Here is a 12319-nt window from a genome sequence, read left to right as displayed (position 1 = left end):
GGCGCGGCGCAGAGATACAACTATTCGTGCTTGATGGATGTCCGTGTTGCGTCTGCAAAATTGAAGGCACGATGGCGCGAGGCGTCAACCCGCAATGCTCTGTTCTATGCTGCCGATGAAATTTTGCTCGGATTCGGAGGAAAAGTTGAAAAAATTAGGTCCTTTTTTCGGCTGTGTCGCTCACGTAGCATTGAAGCACCACTACAAATAAGACAAACGGAAACTAACACACACAGAATATAGAGCAAGGGAAAGGAATTGCGTTGATGACGACGGCGCGGCGCAGAGATACAACTATTCGTGCTTGATGGATGTCCGTGTTGCATCTGCATAATTGCAGGCGCGATGGCGCGAGGCGTCAACTCGCAATGCTCTGTTCTATGCTGCCGATGAAATTTTGCGCGGAATCGGAGGAAAAGTTGAAGAAATGCAGATTGATTACGCCTTCCTTTTTTCGGCTGTGTCGCTCACGTAGCCTTGAAGCACCACTGCAAATAAGACAAACGGAAACAAACACACACAGAATATAGAGCAAGGGAAAGGAATTGCGTTGATGACGGCGCGGCGCAGAGATACAACTATTCGTGCTTGATGGATGTCCGCGTTGCATCTGCAAAATTGAAGGCGCGATGGCGCGAGGCGTCAACTCGCAATGCTCTGTTCTATGTTGCCGATGAAATTTTGCTCGGATTCGGAGGAAAAGTTAAAACAAGCAGGAAAGCTCCAATACGTTCGTATTAGAGAAAAGCTCAGCTGATTTTCAATGTAGGCGCGTTTTTAGTTCCCTGGAGAAGATGAGCATCATCGAGATTAAAGAAACCCTATTGGGGAATTCTTTTAAATAAAAAAATGGCATTATTTTCATTAAAAGTGAACGTAAAATTTACATGAAAAACAACAGACTATATCCTCAATGTTTTATGGGCTGCAACTTTTCCAACTTTTCTATCCACCACTTTTTTCCCCTTCACAAGACGAATCCCAGTGTGTGCTGTGACAGTGTTCTGCCTTCCCCGGGCGCCATCCGCCAAATACGCCGAAAAATCGGTCCTTGGCGCCTAAAAATCGGGGGAGCTGGGCCGTCGTGGCGCCTAAAAAATTTGACAGATTGAACTCGCATTCGGAAGCAGCGGTAGCGATGAAGCGCTCTCTATACGCTCCGTTCGCAGCATCGCCATGGCCGGTATGCACAAATTTAATTTGGCTCCAAAAAAATAGTAGATGGCTCCTAAAAATTAAAGTTTAGGGGGAAGGCAGAACACTTAATGGAGATGTTGCATGTGTGAGGAATCTGCGATTTGACTTGTGATTCTTATGTAAAAGTTCGCGAGAAACACGATGGTGCCAATGGTTTTCTCTGAAATCATCTCCCAAGCTCAAAAAAAGCTCTCAGAGTGTGGCAAAAATGGAGGGATATCCCTTCCTACCCTGAGAGTCCACCTCTACATCAAGACAAACTCTCCATGCAAAGATAGGGAGCTAGTACATTGACAGGGATGCCGTGTTTCAGTTTGAGAGTCTCCAAACTGAAAAGTGGCAGCCCTGTCAATGTATTTGCTCCCTATCTTTGCATGGAGAGTTTGTCTTGATGTAGAGGTGGACTCTCAGGATAGCGTGGCATATCCCCTCCATTTTAGCCTCAACTTGAGAGCTTTTTTTGAGCTTGGGAGTTGATTTCAGAGAAAACCAGTGGCACCATCGTGTTTCTCACAAAATTTTACATAAGAATCAACAGTCAAATTGCAAATTCCTAGCACATGCAACATCTCCATCGTTAAGGTGTTCGCTGCGAACACCCTGTTTATCGATAATCCTTTTCCATAGGTTTAAATGATAGACCAATCGATACATCGCAAAGCACGCCACGCCACCGACAGGTACACAAAGGATTTCAAGAATTAGAGATGCGCCAAATGGCTGTTTGAATACCACACTGTGAAATTCAGCAGTTATACTCACGGAAATGGAGGCACCATCGTGTTTCTCGCGAACTTTCACATAAGAATCAACAGTCAAATCGCAAATTCCTCACACATGCAACATCTCCATTCCCAGAGCGTTTCACGGATAAGTGCCCAAATAAAAAGAGTTCTAGGACAAATGAAAATTATCCTGAGACATCTGGCGACGTGGCGCAACTGTAGTGCCGATCGGAACACTCCACCTGGAAAGGAACTATTTCCATCCTAGATTCGGCAACCTCCGCCGGGAGCAAAAAAGCCGAGGCCTCTCTCCGACTCGCTCCGATTCTAGTCTGTGTTTTACGTGCAATGTGCATGAATTCGAAAGTTCGCGCGTGACCACAAGGTCGAAGTGATAAGGGTGAACTTATGCTCTTCGGTTTTTTGTTACAGTTTCCGCGCCCCCCTCCACGCGCCCGCACGCCAGAGCTGTGACGTCATCGTTGAAACATCGAGTCCACTATGAAAATCAGGTAAGACGAGCTCATATTTCATCACCGTCACCACACGGCAAACGTGTTTCTTGGGCAGATTGGTATTTCATTGGCTTATGTGATTTTTCAACCTGTTTTGGAGGGAGAGAGGAGTCGTGTAGTTACAATTATCTTTCGATCCGGATCGAGCAAGGGGTGATATTGAGGAATTTTGTTTTGTACTGCTTGACCTCATTTTGGCACAGAACGATCTCAGGCTTGCCGTAGTCAGGGAAAACCGGGAAATGTCAGGGGATTTTCAAAAGTCAGGGAAAATGACGAAAATGTCAGGGGAAATTTGTTACATCACCTTCATTTGCTTTCCAGAATGGGTTTGGGGTTGGGGTTGCATCAATCTTTATGGAAATCGTTTGATCATCGGGCGGACTCACTGACTGGCTTGCAGTAGTGTGGCGTGCTTTGCGATATATCGATTGATATGCTATTTAAACCCATGGGAAAGGATCGATAAACAGGGTGTTCGCAGCGAACTCACTAATAATCGATTCTTTACCATAGCCTCAAATGGAGAAGTATCGATAATCGATAGTTCACGCCACGCCACTGGCTGGCTGGAGGGGAGGGGGGAGGATGAGTGATCGCTCCCTCAACTTTGATCAAAGCTCCCTTTTGACGAAATTTGGAGACCTCATTAGACATGGTTCCCTTTAAGGGGCTTTTAAAATATTTCCGTGTCCTCCCCCTGGTAAAAATTGGCAGTAGAATCTGTGTTCCAAAATATCATAAACCTACAACAGCCGGCTGTAAGATTTCCAATAGCTTCTATAGCCGGCTACACAATTCCTTAAAGCCTTTTATAGCCGATGGCGATTAAGCAACAGCCTGGCGTATAGTGTATGCTAAACGTTAGTAATTACGGATGCTAGGACTTAGTGAGTTTTTGGACTACCGCTCTCTTTTTGGGCCGTAGTATCTTGATTTATTTTGCAAGTAAAGCTCTGTACTTTTGAAGGATGCCTGCCATTCCTAATATGTTGGAGCGCCTTCAATTTCGCATGATACTGTGCAATACCTCTGGTGTGAAATAGTTGCTACAAGCGCCGTGGTACGCGACGGCGCGGCGGGCGGGAAGCCAGCGCGAGACGCGCATTGGCGCCTACAAACCTAACGAGGATACTTCACGCATTGCGTAATGCGTGAAGTATCCCTGTTAGGTTTGTAGGCGCCAGTGCGCCGCCGCTCCGCTTTGTGTTAGGCTCTAATATTTAATCTCGTGGAGTCAGCGTTTTTAAACTCATGACTTTGAAATGTTTGCACACTCTGTATGGATTATTCTCATTTTAGTTGATGAAAAAAAAAAAATATGTAGTGAAGGAAAATATAATTTGCGTTTTGTAAATATTAAGGTGATTCCGTACAAACTTAAGGATTTACAAAGCACACGAATTTCTACACAATTTCTTATAACCTTTTATAGCCGATGGCGAAAAAGCAACAGCCTAGCGATAAAGTGTAAAGCCCGGTGATAGGAACTACAGCCCGGCTGTATAATTTTTTATCGCTTCGTGTAGCCCGGCCGTATGATTTTTTCCACTTTCTACAGCCAGCTATATGGTTTTCTATCGCCCTCTTCAGTCGGCTCTAAGAACTCCTATGGCATTTTGAAACGCGGTGCCTATTGCCAATTTTTACTAGGGCCATCAAGAGGGCCCCTATTGATGGAGGTCACGGAAATAATTTAAAGCCCCTAATATTTTAAGGCCCTTCGATGCCTTTTTTGGTTTAGCCACTGCTTTAAATCCATTAAAAGTGTCGATTTTTAAACGCATGTAAAATATCCACATTTTATCATACAATCTGGCGACCTTGTGGAAGACGCTCAACAGGTTTTGAATTTCTAAATTTATTATAACTTATGAATTAAGCAACTTGCGAATGCTCATGCCTTGTTTTCCCTTACAATGTCAGAAAAGAGCTCCCTTTCGCTCCCACAGATCTTATTCGATAATGATTCGATAAATCGTTTGGTTCAAAACAATAGAACATAACCTCAAACGAAAATTTAAGGATTCAAGTTGGAAAAGCTGGAAATGAGAAAATTCCTAGTGATTATTCACTTGTCATCGCCATTTCGTGCTCAAAAAGGTAAAAAATCCATTGCAAGAAACCTGTTCCCTCAGATTACTCAATTGACTTTCGAGGCCATGTCAACCAAATCGATATCGATACAATCTCACCTGTTCGAAGTATCGACTACGCTCCGTCGTTGGCAACAAGGGAACGCCACGGGCTCTTAGCGGGGCGGCGAGGCGTGAGAAACATAATTTGTTCCCGCGCGATTGGCCCGGGGCTCCAAAAATAAAACGCCTAATGTTATTTATCAAAAAGTTAAGTAATTTTTCCCGCGGCTCTCCGATTTGACATTTTTCAATAGTGCAAGGTCAGAATTAATACAAATATGTTTTGACAGGCCGGTCGGCGGTCGTCAGAAATAAATCGGCTCCGCGATCTAGAACAAGGCGCTTCGCGGCCATTCCAGAAAACGCCATCGCCCCGACGCCCTGTTCCGCGAAATTGTGTCGCGAATCCAGTCGCAGGGGGTGACTCCGAGTCGGTTCTAAAAGGGATCGCCGGAGACATGAAAAACCTGGTCCGCTCGAAACAAACGTCACAAATGTTTCACTTGTTGTTACATAGAACTAAATGGATATATAAGTGGATTGCATTTTGCAAAAAGGAACCACTAGCATTGCAATGATGCTAAGATTGTGCAACTTCATCTTTTGCAATAAAATTTCGGAAATCGTGAAAAACTATGAAATTTAAATGGTAATTTTTGTCTAAAATTTACAGTTTTTAGCGAGTAAAATAGAAACTATCAATGGATAATCGGGTTTTTCCTCCAAGACAAAAGAAGTTGCACAATCTTAGCAACATTGCAATGCTAGTGGTTCCTTTTTGCAAAATGCAATCCAAGTGTGCAATATCGTCGCTTTCCATTCAAAGTGTCACAAGCGCCATGCGACGTTTCAAAATTTGCGCCACCATTTCATTTTTTTACAAAGAAATTGTCGGTTGAATCCGTTTGAAAATTTCACTGAATTTTATCGGCAGTGCAAAGAAAAGTCAGTGAAATTTGCGAACAGCTTCGTTGAATAATTCCTCTGTAAAAAAAATGAAATGGCGGCATAAATTTTGAAACGTCGCATGGCGCTTGTGATACTTTGGTCGGAGGGTGACAATATACTGAGGCTCGTTTTACGGGCCCTCGTGAGTTAATCTTGATAGAGCAGGCTCATCTAGAGACTATTTCAATACCTCATCACAGACTAACCAACCTGAAGATTGGTTAGGAGGTTACAAAATATCTGGTCGCAGCCTCATGCACGGCTCTCATGAGGAAAACCTGAAAAAGCTGTTTTTTGCCTTTACTTGTAAAACCTGACGGGAGAAGGATATTTTCCTATGTTTTTATGTTGGCGGCTGAAACTTTTACGAGGTGGAGGAAAATAATCCTAGACGTGGCCATGTCTTAGCCATGCAACATATCGCATTTCCATGTCCAATCGGACTGTTTTAAACTTTCAGTAATGAACTTGCAGATACTCAAGTTTAATAGGAAACCTACTTTTCTGCGTGACCACCGCCACAACAAGCACAAGCAAGTTAATACAGCATGGAACTAAGAGCTTCATTCATGAAAGGCGTCAATCCTCTGCGCGAAGAAAGAGCAATGTTTCTCCTTCAATTAGCGATGATACCATCCGGCTACGTTCGTGCTTGTTTAGTGGTATCACGCTTCACAGCGTGTACACACGACTTTGCCGTGGAACTCCCAATCGGCTCTCGAGTATTAAGTTGGTATACCGTTCGGAAAACTTAAGTATCTTGGCCAAGAGTGTACGTCAATGAGCGCCCTTCCGGAAAAGTGAGTAAATTTAAGCAAAATACTGAGTCAACTACGATTTTTATTAATCGCTCGCCTCTCCGCGTAAGACACGAATATGCGAGTACCCGATTTGATCCTAGGTTACTCTAGTTTGAATTCAACGTTATTTGGATGTATTTCTGCTAAACGGAACCACAGAGTGTCTACTAAAACAGGCTGGCCAAAAATCTGTACTTATACAGTACTTTTCCAGTACATTTTCAAGAATTTCAGTACCTCCTTAACAGAAAATTTCAGTACTTTTTCAGTACCTTCATTTGACGAAATTCGACAAATGACAAAAATGTTAATTTCTCGCTCAAATTGCGACAAAAATGACCGAAAAGTGAAAGAAATTCCGGACATCCTTGTGAAATTTCCGCACTTTTTCAGTACTTCCGGACCGCCTTTAAAAAATCAGTGCTATTTCTGGACTTTCTGGAAATTCCGGACTTGTGGACACCCTGAACCAGAGACAGGTGGGGAATAAGGAGTGTGCTCGTCAGCCGTAAGAATGAATGGGAATTTAAAGCGCCAGTGACGTCATCGGCGACGTCGCCGCCGTCACGGCCACTCTTGGCCCCCTTTAACTCAAGAGCCCTGTCCATAACGCTCTTGTCACATGCCCACGGGTTATGAGTTAGCGTATAGTTGGCGCCTAGTTTCGTTTGGTAGAATGTAATATCCCGCTTTTCCATTTGCCAAAAAGGAATCATGCCCACTTTCACGTTGTTCCTTGTGCAGCTCACCACAACCACACCTCATCGCCACACCACACGTCTCTATTTCCGTTTAGCAGAATACCTCTATCCTTCTGGCCAAAATATCGCAAGCTACATGTGCAAAATTACCGCCGCCATTTTATTTTTTCAGAGAGATGTTGCTCAACGAAGCTGTCCGAAAATCTCACTGAATTTTCTTCGTGCTGCCGATAAAATTCAATGAAATTTTCCAACTGATTCAACCAACGATTCCTCTGTAAAAAAATAAAATGGCTGCGGAAATTTTCAAACGTCGCATGGCGCTTGTGATACTTTGGCCGGCAGGTGACGAAATACGTCCATAGATCGTATTCGATACACCAAACAGGTGAGATTGTATCGATATCGATTGGCTCAACATCTAAACATAGCCTCAAAAGTCAATTTAGAAATCTGAGGGAACGGCGTCTTTTGTGATAGATTTTTTGAGTACCAAATGGCAATGAAAAGTGTAATTGTTAAACACTTTCTCATTTTTGACTTTTTCAACTGAAATCGTAAAATTTTTGTTTGAGGTCAGGTTCTATTGTTTTGAATCGAACGATACATCGAACCACTATCGAATACGGTCTATTTTACCACGTTGTTTAAACTACATTAGTAGAAATTTGACATAGGCTCGCTGGGTTTGGAAAATTTGTTCGTTACTACTCTCTCGGGTAAGACGGGAGGGTAGATGCGGTTATCGTCTGCCATCCATGGTTGCCGGATGGTGGTCCGCGTCTGGAATGCGGTGCGGCGGACGTGGAAGACGTGGGAAAAGCGCGCTCGGCGACGACGCGGCAGCCTCGGGGAGCGCGCGGGCCCGCCGGGTGGCGAGAGGTGCAGCGGTGTACCCAATTACATATAAGGGCGTTGGCGCGATGCTGGCCTTGCTCCACGTCCACGTCGAGCAGTATAACGTTACCGGCGCCCGCCCGGCCTACGTCACCGCGCCCGCTCATTCATCGCCCGACTCCCGCCAAGATCCCACGGCTCGCTCTCGCCTCCCGATTCGAATTTCCCGCCACCAGTGCTGGCGCTAGGTACCCTTAGAGTCCCTTTATACTGAGAGTCAAGACAATTTGAATCCATTTCTGATTGGTTACCGTATTTTAGGCCTCCACAGTGTCACAAACGGGAATAAAGATTACATTTTTACCAATTGCAAAGATTATAGTCTGGAATGGACCAGGGAATTACGGGTTCGGCAAGGAACAAACGGAATGAGAGGAGGAACGGAGAAAGGCATTTGAGAATGGGCCGATCAAAGATTACGAAAAACGTTCAATTTCTGTAATCTTTATTCCCGTTTGTGACATCCATGAGCCGAATTGTCTTGACTCTCAGTATAAAGGGACTCTAGGTACCCTCCCATCCTACCCCAGAGTAGAGTCCCTTTATACCCAGAGTTACGACATCTCACTTTTGGTTGGGCTGAAAGTGGCCTAAAAAAAATCCAATTCTGATTGGTTCTCGCTCAGAGAGTCACAAACGAGTGCACCAAGATGGCGGTACCTCGAATGTGAACAAAAATAATGATAACATGACCAAATTGTGGTTTATCAAGGGTGAATTGTTATTTTCATCGCGCCAAAATGAAAAAAGGTTATGCAGTTATCCACTAACCAATCTAATTTTATTTTATTGCAATTTCTTTGCTTAGGTTTTGATCAGTTTTGTTGATGTTGTTTTTGGATGACAGACATCGTAGGATTCCTTATCCTTATCCCTCAATATCGTTCGTCCGGGTGCACACTTTTGTGACAACATGGCCAGCCTAGGCCAGCTGATAATCGAGTAGGCAGTAGACACTGACTTATTCTACGCGTACCATCCCAAATATGCTTGCTTGGTCTCAGATTTCTAATTAGAAAAAAATGGTAAGGCCTGTTTAAGGCGCCAATAAATGGAGATGTTGCATGTGTGAGGAATTTGCGATTTGACTAGTGATTCTTATGTAAATGTTCGCGAGAAAAACGATGGTGCCACTGGTTTATTTTCTGAAATCAACTCCCAAGCTCAAAAAAAGCATTCAAGTTGAGGCCAAAATGGAGGGGATATCCCACGCTATCCTGAGAGTCTACCTCTACATCAAGACAAACTCTCCATGCAAAGATAGGGAGCAAATATATTAGCAGGGTTGCCGTGTTTTCAGTTTTAGAGTCCCCAAATAAAGTGGCAGCCCTGCTAATGTATTTGCTCCGTACGTATCTTTGCATTGAGAGTTTTTCTTGATGTAGACGTGGACTCTCAAGATATCGTGGGATATCCTCTCCATTTTGGCCTCAACTTGAGAGGTTTTTTTGAGCTTGGGAGTTGATTTCAGAGAAAACCAGTGGCACCAACCTGGAAAAAATTGGTAGTAGAATGTGTGTTCCAAAATACCATAGACCTACAGCTGGCTGTAAGATTTCCCATAGCTTCTATAGCCGGCTACACAATGTCTTATAGCCTTTTATAGCCGATGGCGATTAAGCAACAGCCAGGCGATAAAGTGTATGCTAAACGTTACTAATTACGGATGCTAGGACTTAGTGAGTTTTTGGAATACTGCTCTCTTTTTGGGCCGTAGGATCTTGATCTTCCTCGGCGAGGAAAGCTCCGTACTTTTGATGGATGCCTGCCATTACTAATATATTAGAGCGCTTTCAGTTTCGTATAATACTGTGCAATACCTCTGGTGTAAAATAGTTGCTTCAAGCGCCGTGGCAGCGGGCAGCCAGCGCGAAACACGCATTGGCGCCTACAAACCTAACAGGGATACTTCACGCGTTGCGCAATGCGTGAAATATCCCTGTTAGGTTTGTAGGCGCCAGTGCGTCGCCGCTCCGCTTTGTTTTAGGCTCTAATATTTAATCTGGCGGACTCAGTGTTATTCAACTCATGATTTTGAAATGTTTGCACATCCTGTATGGATTATTCTTATTTTAATTGATGAAAAAAATATGTAGTAAAGGAAAATAGGAAAAAAAAAGAAAATTAAGGTGGTTCCGTATCAAACTTAACGATTTCCAAAGCACACGAATTTCTACACAATTTCTTATAGCCTTTTATAATCGAAGGCGAAGAAGCAACAGCCAGGCGATAAAGTGTAAAGCCCGGCGATAGGAACTATAGCCCGGCTGCATAATTTTTTATCCCTTCGTATAGCCCGGCCGTATGATTTTCTCCGCATTCTGCAACCAGCTATATGATTTTCTGTAGCCTTCTTTAGCCGGCTATAAGAATTCCTATGGTATTTTGAAACGCAACTCTTATCGCCAATTTTTACCCGGGCACCGTGTTTCTCACGAACTTTTACGTAAGAATCATCAGTCAAATCGCAAATTCCTCACACATGCAACATCTCCATTCTGAGAATGCATGGAGTGCGCTAATATTTCAATCGTTCCGCCGTGTTGCAATCTGAGATACGTTTTTTCGGATTTCAACCGGCTGCCAAACGTCATTGTGACAAAAAAAACGTTTCGCTGTAGAGTTTGTTTTGTTTTCTCAAGTCCTTGAAGAGGAGTAAACATTCGGAGCGCATGAGTAGGAAATTTCGCTCCCTCCTTTCTTCATGGGGCGTGTGACACTTCTTCACTTTCTTTCTCTTTGTATATTTAGGCTCAACATTAAGTTCCTAGACCAGCATGACGCCGCTTTGCGCCGCACCGTAGCGCACTGCTGTCGTGCGGAATTCAACGGAGACCTCCTTCCGAGTTATATAATTTAAATTGACTACTCTCTGCGGAGCAGTGGGCCAACTGCGAGGGACAAGGGATCGTAAATTGATATTTTTGAATGAAATAATTTCACTCATATGAGAACGTGTTTCGATGGCCGATTCCTACTGATCAGCAGAGAACTTTTGAGATCGTGTTTCAATGGTCGATTCCTACTGATCAGCAAAGAACTTTTGAGATCGTGTTTCGATGGTCGGTTCCTACCGATCAGCAAATAACTTTTGAGATCGTGTTTCGATGGTCGGTTCCTACTGATCAGCGAAGAACTTTTGAGATCGTGTTTCGATGGTCGATTCCTACTGATCAGCAAAGAACTTTTGAATTCGTCCAAATGTCAAGCTCAAGTATCATTGTTTTAAACGGAATTATCGTGATATTCTTGTCGCGATGTTCATCTTCTACCTCCTCTTCCTCTTCTTCTTCTTCTTCTCTTCTTCTCCTTCTTGTCCTTCTCCTTTTCCTTTTCCTTCTCCTTCTGCTTCTCCTTCTTCTTCTCCTTCTTTGAATTGTGGCAACGATTGTTTCCTCGTCGCAGTGACATATCTCTAGCTGTAACAAGCCAGCAAACTTTTATCCAAACAGGAAAAGTTCCGTTGTCACAACTCGAATTGTCTTGAGAGTAATCAGTCATTTTGTCCCTCCTCCAACGTTAGGGCGGATCTCGATTTCCTTATGAGCCCCGGAAAGCTACAGGGTGTCTAACATCAGGATTTTCTCGATTCTATCAGGATTTGAGGTCAATCAGGATTTAATCCCGATTTCATCAGGATTTGCGGAAAAATCGGTCGTAAAATCAGGATTTGAGAAAAGTCGGCCATCCGATCGGATTTTTCTATCGAGCTATTTTTGTGAAGTTACATTCGCCAATTTTTCTCCTAATTTTCCTCCGCAAAAAATCAGGATTTGGAAATATTATGAAATCAGGATTTAGCAATCAAAAATCAGGAGTTCTCGAAACGACTAAAAACTAGACACCCTGAAGCGTGACGTCATATGGGAAACAGGGCTCAAGCAAAAATCGAGGTACGCCCTGACGTCAGAGGAGCGACGATTTTCTGAACACAACTTCTTTCCTCTGCTCAAACAAAAACTTCCAGGGAAAGCTGCTTTATTTTAATTATGAACCTCAGGGTTGCCACAGTCAGGGAATACCGGGAAAACCGGGAAATGTCAGGGAATTTTAAAAAGTCAGGGAAAACCGGGAAATATCAGGGAAAATGACAAAAGTGTCGGGGAAAAATTATCAAGTCACCTTTATTTGCTTTTTAGAATGGGTTCGACATTTCGAACGACAAATTTTGCATGAAGAGTAACTCTAATTATGTCTTTTTACCATCTGGCATATCTTCAATTGTAAGGGAATTTCGCCAAAATGTGTCAGGGAAATCAGGGAAATGTCAGGAAATTTCATTTTCTAAATTTTGTAGCAACCCTGGAACCTGATTTTCTCCCCTGCTATTAAGTAGCAGCATCTGAGCAGTGGCGTGGCGTGAATTGCGATGTATCGATTGTTATGCCATTTAAACCG

The 12319-nt window shown here is 43.4% G+C and overlaps 2 protein-coding genes across 3 annotated transcripts in view; one reads left to right on the top strand and one right to left on the bottom strand.

The window, feature by feature from the left end:
* The window catches only part of LOC109041376 (rho GTPase-activating protein 29), a 54301-nt gene that overhangs the window by 13993 nt on the left and 27989 nt on the right, over positions 1-12319 (bottom strand). The window lies entirely within an intron of this gene.
* Positions 2349-12319, top strand: part of bt (projectin protein bent) — a 256610-nt gene continuing 246639 nt past the window's right edge. Inside the window, exon 1 of the mRNA XM_072304609.1 lies at positions 2349-2434. The gene's annotated coding sequence lies outside the window, so the exon portion shown is untranslated. The remainder of the gene's footprint in view (positions 2435-12319) is intronic.

The sequence above is a fragment of the Bemisia tabaci genome, chromosome 9 (assembly GCF_918797505.1).
Source record: "Bemisia tabaci chromosome 9, PGI_BMITA_v3".
Classification (NCBI taxonomy): Eukaryota; Metazoa; Arthropoda; class Insecta; order Hemiptera; family Aleyrodidae; genus Bemisia; species Bemisia tabaci.
This window is presented reverse-complemented; position numbering and strand designations above follow the sequence as displayed.